The 23194-nt window shown below is 44.6% G+C and overlaps 1 protein-coding gene across 1 annotated transcript in view; it reads right to left on the reverse strand.

Annotated features, from left to right (window-relative positions):
- Positions 1-22043, reverse strand: part of HES1 (hes family bHLH transcription factor 1) — a 59933-nt gene extending 37890 nt beyond the window's left edge. Inside the window, exon 1 of the mRNA XM_061566131.1 lies at positions 22040-22043. The gene's annotated coding sequence lies outside the window, so the exon portion shown is untranslated. The remainder of the gene's footprint in view (positions 1-22039) is intronic.
- Positions 22044-23194: the final 1151 nt, after the last annotated feature.

The raw sequence follows: 23194 nt of genomic DNA on the forward strand, positions 1-23194 counted from the left end.
GAGAGACTTGGTGACCATATTGGGGAAAGTAAATGCGCTTTAGCAGGACACATCGCTCGGTGGGCTTGGGGGCCGATGGAGGAGTACTGGTGATGGAATGGCAGCCAAAGGATGGAATTCATCCAACAGGAGTTCATGTGCAGCGCTCGACCGCTAGGGATCGCGACAGCTTGGGAGACCTTCACCCGGCAGTGTTACAGACAGCGGCTGCCGATGGCCTATAACCATAGCAGACTTTTTAAACGTTTGGCTAAATTCGAGCAAGCTGGCTCCGTGGACTTCCCACGAGGCCACCAATCGATTTACACGCTATCGAATTGTGTGTCTCCCCGGACGCATCCCTTAGCATAATCACTATTCTGGCAATTCGCCCGAAGATGCTGGATGTAATTACCAGCGAAACGTCGTGCTCTAATTGTAAATGTTGTGGATTCACTCTTCAAACACACCGGTGGGCTAAAGCAGTGAACTATTTGTCTTTTGTGAACGTGACACAGTTTTTACTGATTGGCCGTGTCGGGTGGTGGAGGGTTGCGGAACATTTATAAATAACGCGATCTAACCCAACAACCTTTTTTATGAATAACACTGGTCGCGAAAGCCTACTTGTTAAACTCAAGAAAACCGAGCCAGGGTCTGTTACAACAATCGCAAATAACATAGACATAATGTGTCGCTCTCGCACCAAAATAATGGCTTCCTGTACCAATGTGTTCCAGCAGCGGCATTTGTTCTAAGCGAGCAAATTTCTGGACTAGTGTCAACTTTCTATTGTCGACACACTCGCCAGCAAACCGTGGCCCTATTCTACAAATGCTGCTGTTGTGGTGAACAGACTGTGTCCGGTATTTGGCAAAGGCCTCTTGTCTAGAATACCGGGGGGATGCAGCACCTGTGAAACAGGCCACACACCGCTCAGATCCAGAAAGTGAAAACCTGGTCCAAAGTTTACCCACTTGAAGAAACTGTCGTATAAAAACGTTACACCAGAAGGCACATTGTTGGCGTATGGACTTGAATGCTAATTTATAGGTGTGCGTGATGAAACAGACACGTGTTCGTCTCACGATTCGCAATTCATAACAACAGTGCTGTGACACAGTTTTCACAACGTTTGTGATGAGTTTGAGGCCGCACGGTGTTTAGCGCACATGCCACACCGCGCACGCCGGCAGACGGAGTTCGATTCCAGGGCATGGCTAGCATCAGTGGCGAGCGATATCTTAGACATCAGTGGCGTAGTTATATCTTACACATCAGTGATGTAGGCGTGGGGGAGGCCTTCATCCAGCAGTGGATTGACATAGGGATATAAAATCAATACTGTTTTATCCACATTATAAGACTCCCCTCCCCCTCCAGTTATTTTAAACCAAAAGTCATGGGTGCGTGCAAGTATAGTCTGCTCTATGTGAGCAGATACCTGGCCCACTTGGACATGTACTTTACAATTGCATTGAGTGTTCAACCTGCGTGCCTCTCGCTGCACGTGCCACTCGCTGCACGTGCCACTCGCTCCACGTGCCACTCGCCCTAAGTGCCACTCATTCCGACGAATGGCAGTTTAGCAAGTGTAATGTTACACTAAACCTAGCCGTGTCCTATTTAATTACCAATCTTCTTGGTTCTTTCGTTAAAGTCACGTAGAAGGGAAATAATAAAAATAAAACATAATAAAATAATTCTCACGACGTTTCGGCCACAACGCAAGCAGCCGTCCTCATGTGAAGACGGCTGCTTGCGTTGTGGCCGAAACGTCGTGAGAATTATTTTATTATGTTTTATTTTTATTATTTTATTACTTCCTTTCTACGTGACTTTACCGAAAGAACCAAGAAGATGAATCCCTGCAGTCACGAAAGCTTTAAATCGAAATTTAATTACCCATGTTAATGCTTTTGTATCCAAATGACCCAAACTGTTGGTTTTATGTGCTATTAAGAAGGGCCATTGTCCGAAACGTCACCTATTATATTTGTTTATTTTAGGGGCCACCGGTGTTGTTGACAAATCTGAACTTGTTGTTGTTGTTGTTGGTGCTTGTGCACCGCTGCCAATGCAGCAGCAGTGGCAGTGCAACGTTGGTGTGGATGGCGGGGCGGTGTCACGGGGCCACGTCTTACTTCCCTGTTGCCTCTGTTAATCTGGAGATGATTTATCTTTGAATTTTGGGAAAATGGTATCTACCTATTTTCTTGGTTCTTTCGATAAAGTCACGTAGAAGGGAAACAATAAAATAATACAAATATAAAACAATACAATTCTCACTACGTTTATATTTGTATTATTTTATTGTTTCCCTTCTACGTGACTTTACTGAAAGAACCAATAATATGAATCCCTGCAGTCACGAAAGCTTTAAAAAAATTGGTATCTAACTATTTATTTATGATGAGACCCAGACATTGGGCACCCCAAGTCTCTCTCTCTCTTTGTGTCTTTGAGGCCGCAGGTGAAGAGATACAGGCCGTCTCTATGTGGCTATGTTTGTCCATTGCGTCCCTTCAGAACGTATTCACACAGATGTCCACCCCTCCCTCACCTCACCCCAGCCCCCTCCTTTTGTGCCGTTCTCTTTGCCCCGGTATGTCAACTGATTCCTCAGGAATTCCTCAAAGAAGCGAGGACCCTACCGTTAGGGCAGGCATTGAAAGAGCAGCACCGTCCGTTGGGGCGACTTGAATGCGCCGTGCTCGCTGGGTGTGCACACACACACATATACACACACATACACACGCACACACACGCACACACACACGCACACACATGCACACGCACACACGCACGCACACACACACATAGCAGCGGGGCACTTTTCGATGATTGACAGATTCTGTTGAAAAAGAAAAAGCAGCCCAACTTTTTGACCCATGCTGCGTGCGTCTGCGCGTGTGCACGTTTATGTGTGCACGTGTATGTGTGTGTGCACGTGTGTGTGTGTGTGCACGTGTGTGTGTACACGTGTGTGTGTGTGTGCACGTGTATGTGTGTGCACGTGTGTGTGTGTGCACGTGTACGTGTGTGTGTGTGCACGTGTATGTGTGTGTGTGCACGTGCGCGGGGAGCGGTGGTGCAGTGGTTAGCACGCTGTGTCACGAACCCCCCCCCCCCCTCGTGACCCGAGTTAGATTTCTGCTCACGACTGATACCAGTCACGGTATCCATTGCATTCTCTTCCTCTAATATCCTTTTTGCAGGGCCTCCCCTAGGTTGACTCGGCCATAAATTAGTACCTTGCGCGGTGTGATATTATCTGCACTGGGAATACAAAGGTGGCCGGTTGTGGTGCTGGCCATCCACCCCATCGTGTGCCGTATCGGCCTTCATAGGTGCTCGCTAACAGCACTTGCCCCAACAGCATGTTAATGCTATACGGGGGATCTTTGTCTTTGGTGTTGAGCAACCACGCCTTCTTGTCTGCCGTGCCGGCCTACATAGGTGCAACTCGCAAACAGCACTTGCCCCAAGAAGCCCGTTCGAGGCTATACGGGTGATCTTTGGCTTTGTGCGCGCGCGCGTGTCTCAATTTGGAAGGCCACCGCGCTGAATGGGGCATCATTACGAGGGATATGTTTGTCACAAAAAGGGTGAAGCGTGGAAGAGAAAGGGAAAAGTGAAGAACACACAAAAAGGAGGAAATGACTATAGAAATTGTGGAAGAAAGGAAAAAATGTATGACAAAGGGGCCTTAAACTGTAATGCACGGGAACAATTTTCAGAGAAGGTCCGTGACCTTATTTGAAAGAAAAAAAAAACTAAGTTTGTCGAACGAAGTAAGATGCCGCACATTGTCCATCACACTTCAGTGGTGCCGGCCACAAATCTCAGGTTTAAACATTTGTTTGACTGGTGTGTCTGTTGTTTGTCTCCGTGCGATGTGTATAAATACTGCGATGCTTTGATTTACACACGAAAGCCTCAAGTCTGCCCCCCCCAAGAGCATCTTCATTCGTGGATGTTTTGCCAACGTCTCTTTGACCTGAACATTAAAATTCACCTCCCGGCATCTGAAAACAATCAAGTGTTGTGCAAATAGGAATCAACGAAGATAAATTATTTTTTTTGTCGAAAAACGTAATTTCCTCCCATGACAGAGACGGACGTTGAGGTCATTCCTTCACGGTTTCAGCTCCCGGTGTCTGAAATTCTCGTCCTCTTGAACTCTGCGTGGTTGAGAATCTGCTGCTGAGGCTGCTGCTGCTGCTGCGGTTGTCCAAGTCGAGGCTTCAAGACCCCAATTTTTTGTTTATCTCACGTGCACAGAGCTACTTAAAATGTTTACCGTTGTGAAGCATCTGGAGACGGCGGTTGCAATGAGACTCTGAATAAATGCTAATTGCATTTCATGCGGAGTGGTAATCGCGCGCGGATTTTTTTGTGGTTGCGCTGCACAACCCACCGATGCGTTTTCGGGGTCGCATTGTTCGATCGTAATGATAAATCAAATCCAAAATATATGCAACACCTGCAATTCCCATAAAGGCCCTCTGGCATTGTGAAAGGATTTTTTTTGCGTGTTTGTTGCTAAGCGGGGTGTGTGCGTAAGGGACTCTCATACACCTGCTGCTGGGTGTAGTCCAAACGGAGACGCGTCGGGCTTCCAATCAGCGTGTTGAAGCACAGGGCAAAGCAGATTGAGACGTGGGGTAGGAAATTCCCGTTGAGTTCAATTGTAGCTTCTTGCCAATTGGCTAGTTTGGCGACAATTTGCATAGGGTGTTGGTTTGCACGTATGTACGTTGAACTTATTTCGCATCGTACGTATAGCCAACCGTGATGAACGGAGGCGCGGGGGAAGGACATGAAACTAAAATATTAAAAAAAATAAGTTCTAAACAAATGAGTTTTCATTTTTCGATTTAAAGCTTTCGTGACTGCATGGATTCATTTTTATAATAAAACAATAGAAATAAAACACAAGAAAAAATTAATTATTTTTTATTTTTATTATTTTATTATTTCCCTTCTACGTGACTTTACCGAAAGAACCAAGAGGAGAAAAATGAGTTTTCAAATTCGATTTAAGAGTGCACAGCTGCAGTGGCTTCCCAATATCGGAAGCAGGAGCGTTCCAGACGGCCGCAGAAGCGCACCTGAAAGCGTGGCCCATGCGGTGACCGCCGTCTTTTGCCCCGTAGCTAACTGCGAGGATGAGTTCGCGTGCTGCTGCACAGGCGTTTTGTGGTGGGGGCAGTCGGTGACGGACGCTGCGTGACGTGAGGGCGTGGGCGTTGTTTAGAGAATGCGATGGCACATCGTGGCAGGAACGTCACTCAAACAAAATGCGCCGGGTTTGACTCAAACTGAACTCGACATTTTTGGTTTTACTTTTGCCGGGTGAGGCCCACTGAACTCCATAGCTCGCTTGCCAAAGTGACCTGGCCGCAAAACGATGGCTCCAACGCGGTGGCTTAGCTCGAGGACATTTACAGCAGCCCAATACTCTGAACGCACGTTGTTGTTTCTGAATGTGGCAGGGGGGAAAAGCAGAGGACCCGGAGAAAAATCCACGCGACCACAGGGGGAACATGCAAATTTCAAAATATACAGCGGGCATCAGGGTCAGGATCGAACCCACGACCTCCTGTACACCAGGGGAAGTAGTTGACATCTCGCAGAGATGTTATAATAAAGCTGGGGTGTAATCTGATTACTTCGATAATTTTTGACTCCATATATTGCCAGTTCGATTTCTCGACTAATTGGATAATACGGAAATCGTATTATCTCTTCGTGCATGTGACGCTGGATGGGAGGTGATGGGCGGAGCTTGATGATGTCATCGGGATCATTATCATCATCATCACCAGCCGGGCGTGGCTTGCAGGAGTGCCCTGCCATTTGTAAAGGGGACCTGGGTAGTTGACTGCTAAACACGTAGTGGTTTCTACATTTTTAGTCATTAGTTTACGAATAGTTCGACATTATTGTGTGCATTGTTGATCGCTTGTATGTGGCTGCTGTGCGCATATGAATATTGGGCAACACTCATCTCCATTGTTCGCCTTGAGCCTGTGGTGGAAATTCCACATTCCCTTGATGGAGCACCACCGGTTGGCCACTTCCAAAGTGGTGCCAGAAATTGGCTTGGCGGTGGACTGACTTTACCCAACCGAGGGTGATGATGATGATGATGGGCTGAGCTGACTCGCAAGAAATAGAGTAGACAAACGATGGGAGGCTCTCAAACGTAAATATTTTGAGCACATCGGTGAACGTGATATTTTGAATAGTTTCACATGCTTTTGTTTACGCATCTGTCAAATGTCAAATAATACGAACGCCCACATTTCAGCAGAGAAGATTTACAAAATATTAAGCTGGCCGATGTCAAAAAATTGTAAATAGTCGTGCAAATGTGTTCTTTCATTTTTATCTACAAATTTATTCAATGGTGCTCACAGTTTACAGTAAACTGGATACATGTTTACTGTAAATAGATTATTTACAGTTGTTTTCAGCGGGTTGGGGAGTTAAACCATTCTTTATTAGCATCTGCCTTGGGGTTTTTGAAAATTAAATCCATTTAAATTGACCACACACAGACACACACACGGGACTCACTGGCAATTTTTTTTTTCACGCGCTCGCATTTGCGTCCCTCCACTGATTTCAAAATAAAAAAAAAATCCGGCCGTCGTTGAACAAAGACGCATTTTTATTTTGGCAATCTACAGCGCCGAGCGCGCGGCGCTTAGATGCGAAAACACGGGGGGAGAGGGGGGGTAGAAGTAAGGTTATTGGCTGAAGTAACAGCGACGATTTCTTTGTAATAATCCATAGATATATTTACATCTCTCTGTGGGCCACGTCCTTTCTCAAAAATATTGGCGTTCATAGCCTTCCTTTACATTCAGCTCCGTCCATGTTTACTCAAGAACCTTGCATTAGATCATTCTCTTAGTCGCATCCAATCATTCACATGGGCTGGCGAACCTTAAACTCACCTATTCCCCCCACCTTGATGTTTTAACCATCATTTCCCCCTACTCAAAACATGATATTTAAGTCACTTGTTTTCTTGTAACATGTCCAAAAATGTAACCCTGCCTTTCTCGTCATTATTTCTTGTCTGGCCATGAAATGTTGAACATTCTTCTTAAAAAAAACACAATTCTGGTGCTTCCAGTTTGTATTTGCAGTTTTGCTTTGTAAAAAAATAAATCTCATCAAATAGTAAAGTCTCCTGTTAAAGGTAAGTCTGCACGTCTAACGTCCCTTTGACAGGAATCATTATTCTCGTGATAATGGGTACATTGTGTGTGGTGTATATTTATATTCTTAGGTTTTTTCGGTAAAGTCACGTAGGTAAAAATTAAAATTAATAAAAGTAAAATAAAAATAAAAATCACGACGTTTCGGAGGCAACACAAGCTTCCGTCTTCAGGTGGAACCGTCACAGCCCGACAGCTGTATCAAGTAAATGAGAGATTACAAAAGCTACCACTCCTTATATATAATGGTTGAGGGGGGAAGGGCCAGGAACGGCACACTTTTTATTAATAAGGTAAAGTGAGGCTTAAGACAAATAATAATTTTAATTTTAATTTTTTACCTACGTGACTTTACCGAAAAAAACTAAGAATATGAATCCTTGCAGTCACGAAAGCTTCAAATCTAGAAGTGTATATTTATATCACGTATTCTGTAAAGGAACGTCATTGCATTGTGTTTCTGCACAAATTATCATTGTCTAATTTATCAACTGCTGTTGGTGGAAGGACCTCTACTGGGGAGAGCCAATCGAGGGGCAGTTGATTCTTTTTAAATCCTTTATATTAAGTCCACTTGCTTGCTTGCTTGCGCGCTAACGACCGTGCAAATCTTTCGGTCGTTTTTTAACCCACTTCCCGTGATCCAATCGAACTGACATTTTGCACACAGACTCGTTGTGCGTGACAATTTATTTTCGTGAAAAAAAATTCCCAAAATGTTACACTTTTTAGGAAAAAATAAATTATATTTAATTACCAATTGCTTAATGGTGGCAGGCAATCATCTGACCCATAGGTGGCAGCCATCTCAAGCCAGAGGACGAGAGAACTCTAGCCACCACGCATGTAAAGGATTTATAGTGAAAAACATTGTTTTTACGGGTTAATTTTTTAGCCTTCCACCATAGCCGGACGTTTTGGTGGAAGTGGGAGTAACCACACTTTACCCCATCGCACGCAACTAGGCGATTGACTCACTGTGCTGTGCGCACATTCGTACTGCTGGCTGGACAGAAGCACCAAAAAAACCATTGTTGCAACTGCCACCCCGGAAGATCGAACTAAACGTGGAAACCGCTGCGGTGTGAGTCCAGTTTAGTGACCATTACAGCCACCGCAACGTTATATAAAGCAACCCAATGTCTGTGATGGGTTTAAGTTTTGGTCAATTAAAGATCAAGATTAAATCCAATCTAATTCGGAATTCAAAACAATCATCGGCGTCGCGGCGGAGAATGAGAATAACAAAAATAAACAAGCAGGCAAATGTCCCTTTCACATATTCATTTCTCCGCATACGTGCTTTTTCAGTGTTTTCTTACAAAACCCATTAGCTAGCCGCAAGGCCTTCTGGGAGTCCATACTTTCAGCAGCATTTCTTCAAGACAAGCAAACGCCGGGCGGGTTTCGACGCACGGGTGTCCGATCGGTGGTCGGGCTGTCAAGGAATTGATTCGCAGCCCCGAATCATGGCATTTCATCACGTCCCTGGGACGATTCCATCATTACGTGGCTGATTCATGGGTTTCTGGCAGACCGGTGTGTGTTTTTGCGTGTGCTTTTGAGTCGTCACCCACCCACGTAATGTGTGCGGCATTATCGCCTGTAAACTCTTGTTTTCGTATACACGGGCAACAAGTGAAACAACAACAAAAAGTTACTCGAAGCAAAAACATCGCAAAGGAGAACAAATCTCGTGAAAAAATTCGGGGCCTTGGTACTCGGTGGCATTTTCCTTCAGAGAAAAAAAAGTCGAACAAAGTTAATTAATCACATCGTTACCTTTGTCGTGAGTTTTAACAAAACAACCAACCAGTTTAAGCAAAGAAGAGATTTGCACGCAAAAAAATAAATGATTTAGTAGTTCTGCTCGAGTGAATGATGACCACGACGATCAGACATGCCGAGCCAACCTCCCAAAGTCCTTTCACACGTGGACAACAACAACACAAAAAACAACCCCAATATTGACACAGAGGGGGGGCTCACAACTCCACCACCCCCCTCCCCTCACACACTTTGAGAGGCACTGTAATCCCAATTAGGGAGGGTTAATAGACAATAAGACGACAGGCAACGATTCATTTGGACTCGTCTGCCAGAGAGACAGGGAGACTGCCCCAGTCGGAGATGACCTGTGTTCCTCCCAAACCCCCGCTGAGTTTAATACCCCCCCACCCCTCTCTCCCATCCGTGCTTGTTTTGCATCGCCGCATGGGTTTCACTTGCTGCGAAGAAAGGGAGCGCAAGGTCTACGGAGCCCTCGGTCCCATTGTCGAAGGCTCATCCGCGCAAAACTCAGAACTCGTATTTGCGTGCTTGCGCGCGCGTGTGTGTGTGCGCGCGTGTTTGTGGGTGTGTGTGCGTGCGCGCGTGTTTGTGTGTTTGTGTGTGTGTGTTTGTGTGTGTTTGTGTGTGTGTTTGTGGGTGTGCGCGTGTGTGTGTTTGTGGGTGTGTGTGTGTGGGTGTGTGTGTTTGTGTGTGTGTTTGTGGGTGTGCGCGTGTGTGTGTTTGTGGGTGTGTGTGTGTTTGTGTGTGTGTGTGTGTGTTTGTGTGTGTGTGTGTTTGTGTGTGTGTGTTGTGTGTGTGTGTGTTTGTGGGTGTGTGTGCGCGCGTGTTTGTGTGTGCGCGCGTGTTTGTGTGTGTGTTTGTGTGTTTGTGGGTGTGTGTGCGCGGGTGTTTGTGTGTGCGCGCGTGTTTGTGTGTGTGTGCGTGTTTGTGGGTGTGTGTGTGTGTTTGTGGGTGTGTGTGTGCGCGCGTGTTTGTGTGTGTGTGTGGTGTAGCGGTTCGCGCGTGCGCTATGATGAACCTGGCAACCCGGGTTCGATTCTTGCTCACGGCCAACACCGGTGACGATTATCTGAACCGGTCCCGGGCCTCCCCTAGGTCGACTCAACCTCAAATGTGTGCCTGGTGCGTTGTGTCAACATCGCCACTGGGGAGACAAAGGCGGTCGGGCGTGGTGCTGGCTACCCACTTCTTTGTGTACCGTTCCGGCCTTCATAGGTGCCCGATAACAGCGCTTGCCCCAACAGTCTGTTCAGGCTACACGGGGGATCTTTGTTTTGTGTGTGTGTGCGCGCATGCACGTGGTGGTGTTTGTGGTGCCTTGTACGAGCAGCAGAAGTGAGAGGGGTCTCGTTTCCGTCATGACGATCACATCCAGCAGACAAGTGGGAGTGGGTGACGATGACGTTCTTTGTCTGCGGCGATAAAAGATAAGCGTGGCGAGTGCCCTCGGGTCGCGCTTTCCGTGTTAAGACTTTAAAGCTCTCCAGTAGAATAAGTCCCCACCCCTGCCCCGCTATTAACATTTAGCTTTTAGACGAATTTACCAAATAGGTTACGTATATAGTAAATGCGTTTGTTGAAAATGTAGTAATCTGCTCGTTTTATTTGGCTGGTGCTTTGGATGGCACTGGGCCAAAAATGTGTCCATTTACAGGTTGAACAGAGCAATGCATTATCAGCATTTTAGAACGGTCCGTGGAAAAAATATCAGAGAACTACATCTGAGACACCTGCCATAGAGCTCAAAGCATTCGTCTGTGCGCCACTGCCATCGCCGCAGCACAAAAGAATCTGCAAAAAAATTAACCCGTAAAAACAAAGTTTTTCACTATAAATCGTTTATATGCGTGGCGGCTAGAGTCCTCTCGTCCTCTGGCTTGAGATGGCTGCCACCTATGGGTCAGATGATTGCCTGCCACCATTAAGCAATTGGTAATTAAATATAATTTATTTTTTTCTAAAAAGTGTAAAATTTTGGGAAAAAATGTTCACGAAAATTAATTGTCACGCACAACGAGTCTGTGTGCAAAATGTCAGCTCGATTGGATCACAGGAAGTGGGTTAAAAACAACCGAAAGATTTGCACGGTCGTAAGCGCGCAAGCAAGCAAGCAAGTGAACTTAATATAAATGATTTAAAAATATCGCTGTTCGTCCCGACTGGACATCTGTGATGAAGAGCTTCACAGCTCATCGGATTTTTCCAGGATAAGTAAAGTTTTCAGATTTTTTAATTCATTATTTAAAGTCGCTGTGTGGTATCTGAGAGGAGTACCCCCACCAGAAAGCGCGTATTAGTATTGGGCAGTCATCGGTGATATAAGCCTTGACCCTTTGCACTTTCACAGCCTACGCCGTTTGGAGTTCTTGATTCAACCACTCCATTGAGGAAATATTTTCACCTTTCATAGGTGAAGACGGCTCAATTGGCTGAGACCATGAATTCACTCCACCTTTAAAAGCCCAAATTCGAACCCAGTGTATGGGTAGTGTCAGTGCATTACTCTGTCACCACTGGGCCACACACATCCACTTCAACATTGTCCACATTTAAATTAAGTGGAAAAACCCCCCCCTAAATAAATAGTGTTTTGAAAATATTGACGTCTGATTTATATCTGTGTTTAATAGTATACATGAAGTTTTATAGATGTTTGTTGAATATTTATACCATTATAACTAAATATCTCTGTAAGTGTCTGTTTATACATACACACGCGCACGAATTTCACGTACCATTGGGGAGTGTGGTAATGTCGTGGGTATGGAGCATTGCAACTACGATCCCAGCAACCTTGGTAAACACACATCTGTGGTGAGATGTTAACTACCTCGCCTGATATACAGGAGGGCGTGGGTTCGACCCCGACCCTTGGAGTCTGCATGTCTCTCTCCCCGTGGTCGAGTGGATTTTTCTCCGGGTCCTCCGGTTTTCCCCTCCACACTTAGAAACATGCGTTTTGGAGTTTTGGCTGCTGTACATGTCCACATGATAAGCCACTTCGTTAAGCTATCGTTTGTGACTAGGTCGCTTCTGAAAAACAGCTCAGTGGGCCTTACCTCGTAAAATAAAAAATAGTAAATAGTTTGGAAATGCTGTCCGCGAGCGATATTAATGCCGAGCAATATCCGGACTCTGGCTGTCTTCTAGTTCTGCTCGGCTTTACAACTAATGAGTCGTGTGATGAAATTGTTGCACTGTAGGGACAGAGATCGCCAGGGATGCATTGGTGACCGCGTGCTTGTTTTGGCCATACTTCACCACGCTGGTCAATGTTGGTTGGTGAAAGGAGGGGAAAGGGCAGAACTGATTCAGATATCGCTGTGCGCTTTAATATAAAAATACAAATAAAATACACCACTTGAAAAAGGGCCTCCCCACGTCGTGCCGGCCATGAAGGTTTTTAACCATACTTCATCACGCTGGTCAGTGTCAATTGTCTTCAATTTGGATGGGCTAGGAACTGATTTGGATATCACTCGTCACTCACGTTAGCCTTGGCCAGGAATACAACTCGGGGGTTGCCCGGTTCGTAGCGCAACGCGGTGACCACAGCAACCCAGCACCACTTCTACACGTCCAATTGCATGGTAAAAATAAAATATATCTGAATCAATCAGAATATTTATTTATAGTGGAGAAATCCGACGAGCCGTGAAGCTCTTTATTACGGATATGCAGTTGGGGCGGGGCAGAACGTTACAACAACAAACATTGCAAAATAACAACACGATGGGAGTGAAAAATATCAGACGCGTGAGATCGTAGAAGCTTCGAGCTGACATGTAAACACGCTTGTAAACAACAATCGGCTTGTTGACAGCAGAAAAAGAGGCGGGGGGGGGGGGGGGGAAGCCCCCTAGTGCGTCATTATCATCGTCGTCGTCGCCTGTCCCGCCGCTGGTGTCTTCAATGGGTGTGAGTGAGTGAGTGTGTGAGTGAGTGTGTGAGTGTGTGAGTGAGTGTGTGAGTGAGTGAGTGTGTGAGTGTGTGAGTGAGTGAGTGTGTGAGTGAGTGAGTGTGTGAGTGAGTGAGTGCGTGAGTGAGTGAGAGTGAGTGAGTGTGTGAGTGTGTGAGTGAGTGTGTGAGTGAGTGTGTGAGTGTGTGAGTGAGTGAATTAGTGTGTGAGTGTGTGAGTGAGTGTGTGAGTGAGTATGTGAGTGTGTGAGTGAGTGTGTGTGAGTGAGTGAGTGAGTGTGTGAGTGAGTGAGTGTGTGAGTGAGTGAGTGAGCGAGTGAGTGTGTGAGTGAGTGTGTGAGTGAGTGTGTGAGTAAGTGTGTGAGTGTATGAGTGAGTGTATGAGTGAGTGTATGAGTGAGTGTGTGAGTGACTGACTGAGTGTATGCCTGAGTGAGTGAGTGTGTGACTGAGTGAGTGTATGAGTGAGTGTATGTATGAGTGTGTGACTGAGTGAGTGCGTGAGTGTCTGAGTGACTGAGTGTCTGAGTGAGTGAGTGGAGTGGAGCTGGAGACAAAGAACTGACCGGCGGACGCAGACCACAGTTCGGGGTGAGGGGTGGGGGTGAGGGTTGCGTACGTACGCGGCCATCGCGGCGCCGCGGTGGCCACACAGAGAAAGAGAGACGCGAGGAGGCCACAGCGGGTGGTGGTGGTGGTGGGGGGACAGTCTCACCGGAGGAGACGACGGGATGAGTCACGGTGCTGAACCCATGCGGGGCTCGTGTCGCCCCGGGCGGGGAACATCGTTGACCCTTTGATCTCCTTTCACTCGGCAAAATCGATTGCAGCACTCTTAACCCCCCCCCCCCCCCCACTAAGAAACTAAAATCAATGCCCCCCTCCCTCTCTCATTGGCCCCCTCCCGCTTTACGCATTCCAATAGCGGCACAGCGGATATTCTCATTGGGGCACACCCTCCCAACTTTTATTAACTTAAAAAAAAATCTGTATTTGTATTAGGTACAATAATAGAGAGAGAGGAGATTTGTGCCCCCCCCTCCCCGACCAACATTTTCTAAAAGCTGTTATTTTTTAACCGGTGGTCTTTTTGTTGCCCTTTCATTTGATTTGAAGTGGGGTTGGCACTGGATTTCCACGGCTGACTTTCTATTTGAAAAGCGAGCGAAGTTAAGTTGCAGTTCAGTGGATGTTTATTTCCCCACTCCACCCCCCCCCTACCTCGCCGCATGATAAAAGTGTTTGTGTGTTTGTTTTTCCACGCCCGCTATAAACAGAGCGTGTGTCCATTATCCCAGAGCTGCGAGGGCCACTTGCCAGGCTTATAATGATAATAAAAACAAACGGCCATCAATTGGATTGCCCATAACCTGTCCGTGATTGTTTTAGGATGCTGTCTGCAACTTCAGAGAAGGGGCCACATGTTGAACTGATGTGGCTGCTACTTAACGAAGACAAAAACGACCATTCATTAATTCGTTAACCTTTTTACATACAGCCATGTGAAACCATTTGAGATGAAAGCGAAATATGTTTCATGTATACGCGCGTGTGTATGTGTGTGTGCATATTTGTGAGATTAGTTAAATGTGCAGGGGCCGGGTAGATCGCTGCACAGATTCGCCACAATGTTGATGAAAGTTGCGACTGGGCAGGATGTGTCACGAGAAGTGATGATGAACGATTGTAAAAGATAATAATGAAGTAGCAGTCAAGGGATGGAACGCTTCCTCGAGAGGACATCCACCGGTCGTTGCACACACAATGTCATGTGCAGGTGGATGATTGAAATATCGCAGTTTGGCGAGGTCGCAGTGGATTGGGTAGGCCTTCAAAGAGCAACAGATTGGCTGCTGATGATGGCGATGTGTGTGTACAAGGAGGCAGAAAAATATTCCTTAAAGATGCTAGCAGTTGCAAAATTGTTTCCCTATTGTATGAGTTACTCAAACTGACACGAAAAAACAATCCTGCTCAAATTCGTTTAAGTAAATGACACAATACGTTATTTAGCTATGACAGTAAGCGAATAACCCTTACCGAGCACTACAGCGTTGCATTCTGGGCAATGATTAAACCAAATATTTATATATATTAAAAAAACGTTACCCCAGGATTCTCCACAACAGTATTAAGTGAGGGTTTTCAAAAGTCAAAGAGCAGCCCTGCCAATCCACTGCTGGCAGTAGGGCCTCCGAGAAAACTTTCTTTGGAGAGTAGTTGGCCTACTCTTCCACGCTGGGCCGGGCGTCTTGGAAGAGGTCGGAGTACCCGACGACCTGCGGGACAAAATAGGGCCCCGCGACATCATTCCACACGGCACGTGGTCACGCAGTGGCCTACCGCGACTAAAGGGTCCGCAAACGCCTTTGTGGCATTTGCGATGAGTCATAGTGGCGAGATGTTAACTACCTCGCCTGGTATGCAGGAGGTCCTGGGTTCCATCCCGACCCTGACGCCTGCTGCTGTATATTTGGAGTTTGCGTGTTCTCGCTCTTTTACCGTGGTGAGATGTTAACTATCTCGCCTGGTATGAAGGAGGTCGTGGGTTCCATCCCGACCCTGCCGCCTGCTGTATATTTGGAGTTTGCGTGTTCTCGTTCTTTTACCGTGGTGAGATGTTAACTACCTCGCCTGGTATGCAGGAGGTCGTGGGTTCCATCCCGACCCTGACGCCTGCTGCTGTATATTTGGAGTTTGCGTGTCTCTCTCTACGTGGTCGCGTGTATTTTTTTCCAGGTCCTCCGGTTTTCCCTCCCACATTTAGAAACATGCGTTTAGAATATTTGGCTGTTCTAAATTTCAACATGATAAGCCACTTCGTTGAGCATTCATTTTTGGGTAAGGTCGCTTCTGAAAAATTGCTTTTTAGCTCGGTGGGCCTTACCTGGTAAAATAAAAGTAGTTTTTGCTTAAACGAGATATACATCGCCAAAAAATCAAGTAATTTTTGTTGCACTAATCGGGTACTAGAGGGGTAAGGTTCATGACCTGGCAACACCGTGTTTATAATTTGAGCACGCTCTGTCACCGGTAAAGGAAAACCCTAATTATTGCCCGTGTTATTGCATGTTTAATGTGTGACCCACCAAATGCATTTGAAATCCCTATCGGACGAGAAAGAGTCTTCATTTATTTTCATTCCCTGATTTTGAGCGTTGACAATAAAACAAAGAAAAACGGCAAAGTCTGTTTGTTATTTATTTGTTGAAATTGATGCACCGTCTTGCCCACACATCGAGAGAGAGAGGACCATCGCACAAGATGTACAGCTGTGCATTGACACCAGGAAGACGCAGAGGCTTTCAAATCTAAAGCGACAAATGACCCACCGGTTGGTCGTATGGACCCATGGGAGAAGCGTTGAGCACGTCCGGTGTGTTTAACAAATGCTCCAAGTTTACCGACAACTTGAAGTTCAATAGATGATGTATGTATATTGAACTTCTCTCGCAACGTAGTAGCAAGCCGTGCTGATCGAAGTTACACAGCGCACGAGTAAACATTATTATTACTTATCGTCAGTTGAATGTAAGCAACACGTGTTTCAACACATTTATCAATATGAAGCTCAAGACGGAATTTACATTTTAGAAGGATTGGAAGCTCAAAACAACCTCAAGTGTTTACACAATTGGAACCTCATTTGCCAGTAAAAAATATGATAATTGGTTTTTTACCCTTCTATCTGGCAACAAAACTGACACTATGCTCTAAGGAAAGCTGTCTCGGGTGTGGACCAATCAACTTCAAGGACAGTGCATATATTATCAGAGTTATGTTTTTTGTTTGCATTATGACTGCAGGTATTGTGGTCTATGTAAACATGACTCCTGGTAAAAAAGGTGTTAGTTTTGTTGCCAGATAGAAGGGTAAAAATCCAATTATCAACCTAAAGTGTTTTTAACGAGGTTCTTCGAACTATACACTTGGAGGAAATTAGAATGCGAGAGTAAACAATTACATGAGCAAATAATAAATTATATGAACGTATTGGCACTACACCGGTGCAGCATAACACACCGGTCCTCGTAAAACAGCCTGGAATGAAATGTGGAACTGACATTCATCTTCCGACTGCTTCGACATCGCGAGAACTAAATTTCGATTTAAAGCTTTTGTGACTGCAGGGATTCATTTTCTTAGTTTTTTTTCGGTAAAGTCACGTAGGTAAAACATTAAAATTAATGAAAGTAAAATAAAATAAAAATAAAAATCACGACGTTTCGGAGGCAACACAAGCTTCCGTCTTCAGGTGGAACCGTCACAGCCACGACAGCTGTATCAAGTACTGTATCAAGTAATTGATACAGCTGTCGTGGCTGTGACTTGATACAGCTGTCGTGGCTGTGACGGTTCCACCTGATACAGTACTTGATACAGCTGTCGTGGCTGTGATGGTTCCCCCTGAAGACGGAAGCTTGTGTTGCCTCCGAAACGTCGTGATTTTTATTTTTATTTTATTTAACTTTTATTAATTTTAATGTTTTACCTACGTGACTTTACCGAAAAAACCTAAGAATATGAATCCTTGCAGTCACGAAAGCTTCAAGTCTAGAATTCATTTTCTTGGTTCTTTCGGTAAAGTCACGTAGAAGGGAAATAATAAAATAATAATAGAAAATCACGAGAACTGTTTTTGACGCACCACCCTGCAGTAATTTCTGACCGAGGGTTGCGAATCGCGTGAAAATAATTAATAATTGCCCCAAATTTTTTAGCTTTTTTTCGTTATAACAGGCACCGGTGTACCGCCAATACGCTCATATACATTAACAACAACAAAAAATCACCGCCATGCTTCGTCAACCAATTTGCAACGAAACGCATGTGATGTCGTCGTGACTGTTGTTACGGGGGTGGTAACAAACACAGATCTTAACTCAGCAGCGGCGTTCGGTTTTTTTGTGTTTGTTAAGCAGCTGCGTAGAGGGGCAGTGAGGAATGAGGACGCAATAAAGATTTGGTGCGTGGCACAGTCCTCGGACTGGGAGGGAGGGAAAGAGGAATGCGTCTGCGTAGTCACTGGGGACTGCAGAGTGCCGCTGTAAATCACGATTTTCCCCAAACCCCAACCCCCCCCACCTGAAAAAATGTTCTTGGCTTTGTGGCGGCAACGGATGAAGAACACACACACACACAAAAAACCGAGAGTGTGAGTGAGAGAGAGGAAGAAAGATGCAGACGCCGGCTGGAAATGTTGTTGATTTTGTTGATTTATTTTTTTAAACTCCCGGAGTAAGTGAAAACTCACGCGATGATCTTGGCACCTGGTTTCCGCCAATTTGGCACTGCGCGTGTTTTTAAGTGAAAATGTATGGGGAATTTGAAAGAGCTGCGTCTCAAACTACGCCGATATATTTACCGTTCCGTAAGCGATGCGCTCTTTTTCTTTTGTATGGGCATGAAAATGGTTTTGGGCAGTGTTTCATTAACTTGCAGTCTCACGGATTGGGGAGGCTTTCCATCCAGCAGTGGATTAACCATGGCTGCTGCTGCTACGTAAATGAGGGTTAACAAATTACAGACGGTAATTTCTGTAAATAGTTAAACAAATATGATTTTCAATGGTTTGTGATTGTGTGTGTGCTGCGCTACGAACCTGGATACCCGAGTTCGACTCCTGCTCACGGTCAACACCAGTGACGATTATTTGAACCGGTCCTGGGCCTCCCCTAGGTCGACTCCGCCTTAAATGAGTACATGGTGCGGTGTGTAAACATCGCCACTGGAGAGACAAATACGGTCGAGCTTGGTGCTGGCCACCCACCTCCTCGTGTGCCGTGCCGGCCTGCATAGGTGTTCGCTAACAGCACTTGCCCCCAGAGTCTGTTCAGGTTATACGGGGATCTTTGTCTTTGTACGTAATGTATACAAACGTCGTGAGTGACTCAGCGAGTGATGGAATACGAGGGATGTCCTGGAAGCTCAAATATGGCACAAATTTTAAGAAAAATTAATGTGAATGTGTCTTGGACTGATGTCTGCGTTACACCGATAACCACGTGTTCCGTAGAGATTATTTAAATATCGCATTAAAACGGTAAAATGCAATTATATATGACTCAAAGCAGAAAGAACAATTTGTACATTATCTGCATTTATTTGCGTTCATAGTAAACAAAATATAATTCCAACGGCTGATGTACCGGTGGACATACTTAAGTGATGTACATATATTGCACGAGTGTCCGAGTGATATTAATTTAAATTTTGTTCCGGAAGTTCTAAAACACCGACGTCTTGTACAAACATCGGCAACGAGAAGTAACAAAAACAAACGGGTAAAACATGGGCCTAAATAATCTGGGTCCTATACCTCTTCTAAACATTTAGTTTTTACACTTTGGCCTATACCAGTTTGTATCTGGAGGTTTTAGAATGGTTGTTTATTTTTTGATGTCATAGATTATAAAACATTTTCCTGGACATGTTTGGTAAGAGCGTGACCCTGAAGCCACAGGAACGGAGCTGAGGTCCCACTATCAGTGACACAAATAAAGCACCACTTGACTGGATCATCATAATACAACCTGATCAACTTATTGGTGCCCATAATCGACGTTTTTGGGTTTAGATCGCGTTATTTATAAATGTGTCGTAACCCTCCAATAAGTAAAAAAAGTGTCACGTTGACAAAAGACAAGTAGTTCACTGCTTTAGCCCACCGGTGTGTTGAAGCGTGAAACCACAACATTTACAAATATTTTTTTTTATTGGTACCCCACTAATAATGCGTTTCAGGAGAAATTATATAGACAAGCGACATTTTATTTTAAAGCCTCTCCGACCAAAAACTAGTTTCGCTTGTTCCATCTCTACACGTACACTCTCCTCTGTAAGACATGGGGCCATAGCCCTCGCTATTGAGAAGAAAGTAAGACGGGAATCAAAACTCGGTCTGATATCTGTTAATGGATCACCTTATAGATTTCAAGTGGCTTTTAATTCGAGTAAAAACTTCAATAGTTTTGCCTTTGTATAACAAGCATCGAAATGAGTATATATATAATCTTAGCAGGTTATCAGACTATACGTTTGACAATAATCATATATTAAATACATACCCATTTACAAAAAAAAACACGTGCAAAAAGTGTTAAGTCACATCACGCGACTTTGGGTTTTGCACAATACACTCTCTCGCTTCACTGCTCATTCCGATTAAAGTGCCGATATTATTTTTTTACTTCACCGGTCACCTAGAAAGAAAGAAATAAGACCCACCAGCCACCACCACCACCCCCTCCCCCCTAAATCTTGCATTTACATTCATGGGCTGGCTGCACGCTGTACCGCGTGTAAATCCCTGGCTCCCTTTCAACCTCGCGGAGTGACCACGTGGAAAAAGAGAGAGAGAGAGTGGAGAGAAAGGGCCCCGCGGATTCCAATAATCCTTTATTGCTTTCAGTTTTCTTTCCCAGCGACGGGAATGCTGCGAGCCTACTGAGATTTTAATAACATGAGAGGATTTTTTTTGTGTTCACCCTCCTCCTCCACTTTTTATTTTCTTTTAACATTTTTTTTTTCGCTCTTTCTCTGCAGGGCAGACGCACACAGCAAGGAGCTCCCCGTAATCTGAGCAGGGTTGAGGAAGCGGGGGATGGTGGGGGGGCCACTGGTGGTCAGCCCTCTTCTCCAAAAAGAGATTTTGCTGATAAGTCACAGTTGCTTAAGGTGGGGGGGGGGGGGTTAGGAGAGCTGTGGCAGGAGATATGGTGGCGTGTTCACACAGTTGCTATGGCCACAGACTCACTCGGCAGACAGATTCTCGGTGTGATAAGCCAATTATCCAAATACGGGAGTGACAAGCCGGCTCCCTTGAAATGAATTAGGTTTCGGCTTTAATTACGTTGGCTTTTGGCAAATACCAAGGTGTGGGTTGTGTGGGGGTTGGGGACACGCACGGGCGGCGAGGGGACTACGGGGGGTTAGCTGAATGCATTGGCAGATTGCGGGCTGCTGATGATGACGGTAGCGGTGATTATTGCCGGCAAGCGCCGCTGATGAGACGCGTTAGTGGCGCTGATCTTCAAAAAACCAGCCAAGCCTCGATTATCTGGGATAATGGATGTGTGTGGGAACCACGGGTTCTATGAAGGCAAAACTCGTAGATACGAGGCAATGAAAGCGCAATTTTTGTTACCTACGAAGACAGAATGCAGGTGGAGACGTAAAATGTGTCCTCTTCTAGAATGCTTAATGCAGCAGTCGTGCTTGTGACGGTGCCACCTGAAGACGGAAGCTTGTGTTGCCTCCGAAACGTCGTGATTTTTATTTTATTTTTATTTTACTTTATTCATTTTAATTTTTTTACTACGTGACTTTACCGAAAAAAACTTAAGAATAGAATGCTAATTTCGCTCAATTGCCTAAATAAATGAAGATTGTTGTTTGAAGGGAAGTTGTCACTGTGTGGCGAGTTAGGATCAGCTAATAATACAACCAGCGGGCGCATACAAGGCACTAATGAGCGTGGAATGCCATCATTTATCTCGGATTGTATTATTACACGATTTTTATTAACTCACTCTGTTGTTGTATCCTCAAATCTTCTAAATCAATTTTGACCCACTTCCCAATGTTGTATCGGCTGCAAACTTGGTATACTTATGTCATACTGATGACAATACTATATTCTATCATAAAAAATAAAAGAAACATATTTTAAAACATTCTTTTTTATATGTTATGTTTCGGTTTGGCTCTAATTGTCCACGCTCAACTCACGTTGGCTGTAAATGACCACGGTCCCGTACGTTATGGCAAGCCTCGGGGCCACATCCTGGAGTCGTGGAGTTCTTCCATTGCTAATATGGTACATTTCATTAAAGCGTGTGTTAAAAAAGCTGTTCTGTAAATATTACTTATTTTGATCTTGATTTGAAGCTTTCGTGACTGCAGGAATCCATACTCTTTGGTTCTTTCGGTAAAGTCACGTAGGTATAAAATAAATAAATCACGACGTTTCGGGCCCAACATAAGCTTCCATCATCAGGTGGGAAAGCATGCATTGTATTGCACCCGAAACGTCGTGATTTATTTTATTTTACACCTATGTGACTTTACCGAAAGAACCAAAGAGTATTACTTATTTTATTTTTTGTGCGGAGTTTGGATTTTCGGCGACCCAGCTTTCAGGTGGAGGCACCATCATGGGAAATATGCCACCAGTGCCTCTCAAACATCGCCAAAGTGCAATTATATGACATGCACTGCACAAAGGCTAGACGGGCGGCCCTCTGTGATCTTACGTGCCTCAGTTTGAATAATAATAATCGTGATTTAAAGCCCTTTGTCAGACCGCTGCTGGATGATTATAATCAGTCACTTGGTGGTATGTGATGGTTAGTGCATATATGCAAACATTTAACCGTGGAATTTTTCTGCAAAAGCAGTTACTGGTTTTTGTTCGTGATAACTTAAACTACAGAGTCTTGAGACTCGGTTGAAGCTTACCTGAGTAAAGAACCACAAACTAAATAATAATAAAACATTTCGATTTAAAGCTTTCGTGACTGCAGGGATTCATCTTCTTGGTTCTTTCGGTAAAGTCACGTAGAAGGGAAATAATAAAGTAATACAATAAAACATAATAATAAAATAATATAATAAAATAATCAAATTATATAGTAATATAATATTCTTTTATTATGTTTTATTTTTATTATTGTATTATGTCCCTTCTACGTGACTTTACCGAAAGAACCAAGAAGAAGAAGAATAAAACAGTTTCGTGATTGGTAACATTTTGTAATTCGTGGTAATTTAAAAACGTGCCACTACAAAACCACGAATTCGCTTGTTAAAACAATTGTTACTTAAAGTGAGAACATTTATAGACACACAACTCTTGTGACCGACGTTGTCACAAGTACGTAGGCAAGTGAACATTGCCTTGTAAAATAAGACGAAACATGTCAAGTGATATTCGATTTAAACTTTCGTGACTGCATGGATTCATCTTCTTGGTTCTTTCGGTAAAGTCACGTAGAAGGGAAATAATAAAATAATAAAAATAAAAGACAGCGTCTAAATGACGCTGTCTTTCCGACAGCCCTGTTCTTCACCTGATGACGGCTGCTTGCGTTGTGGCCGAAACGTCGTGAGAATTGTATTTTATTATGTTTTATTTTTTGTTTTTTATTATTTCCCTTCTACGTGACTTTACCGAAAGAACCAAGAAGATGTCAAATGAAATAATAAGTAGCCAAAACATTCCCATGCAGAACCCTCCTGGAAAAAGTCCAAGGACTCAGGGAGACTTTCCC

This window comes from Lethenteron reissneri, chromosome 36, assembly GCF_015708825.2.
Source record: "Lethenteron reissneri isolate LAM-NWPU_2019-01 chromosome 36, ASM1570882v1, whole genome shotgun sequence".
NCBI lineage: Eukaryota > Metazoa > Chordata > Hyperoartia > Petromyzontiformes > Petromyzontidae > Lethenteron > Lethenteron reissneri.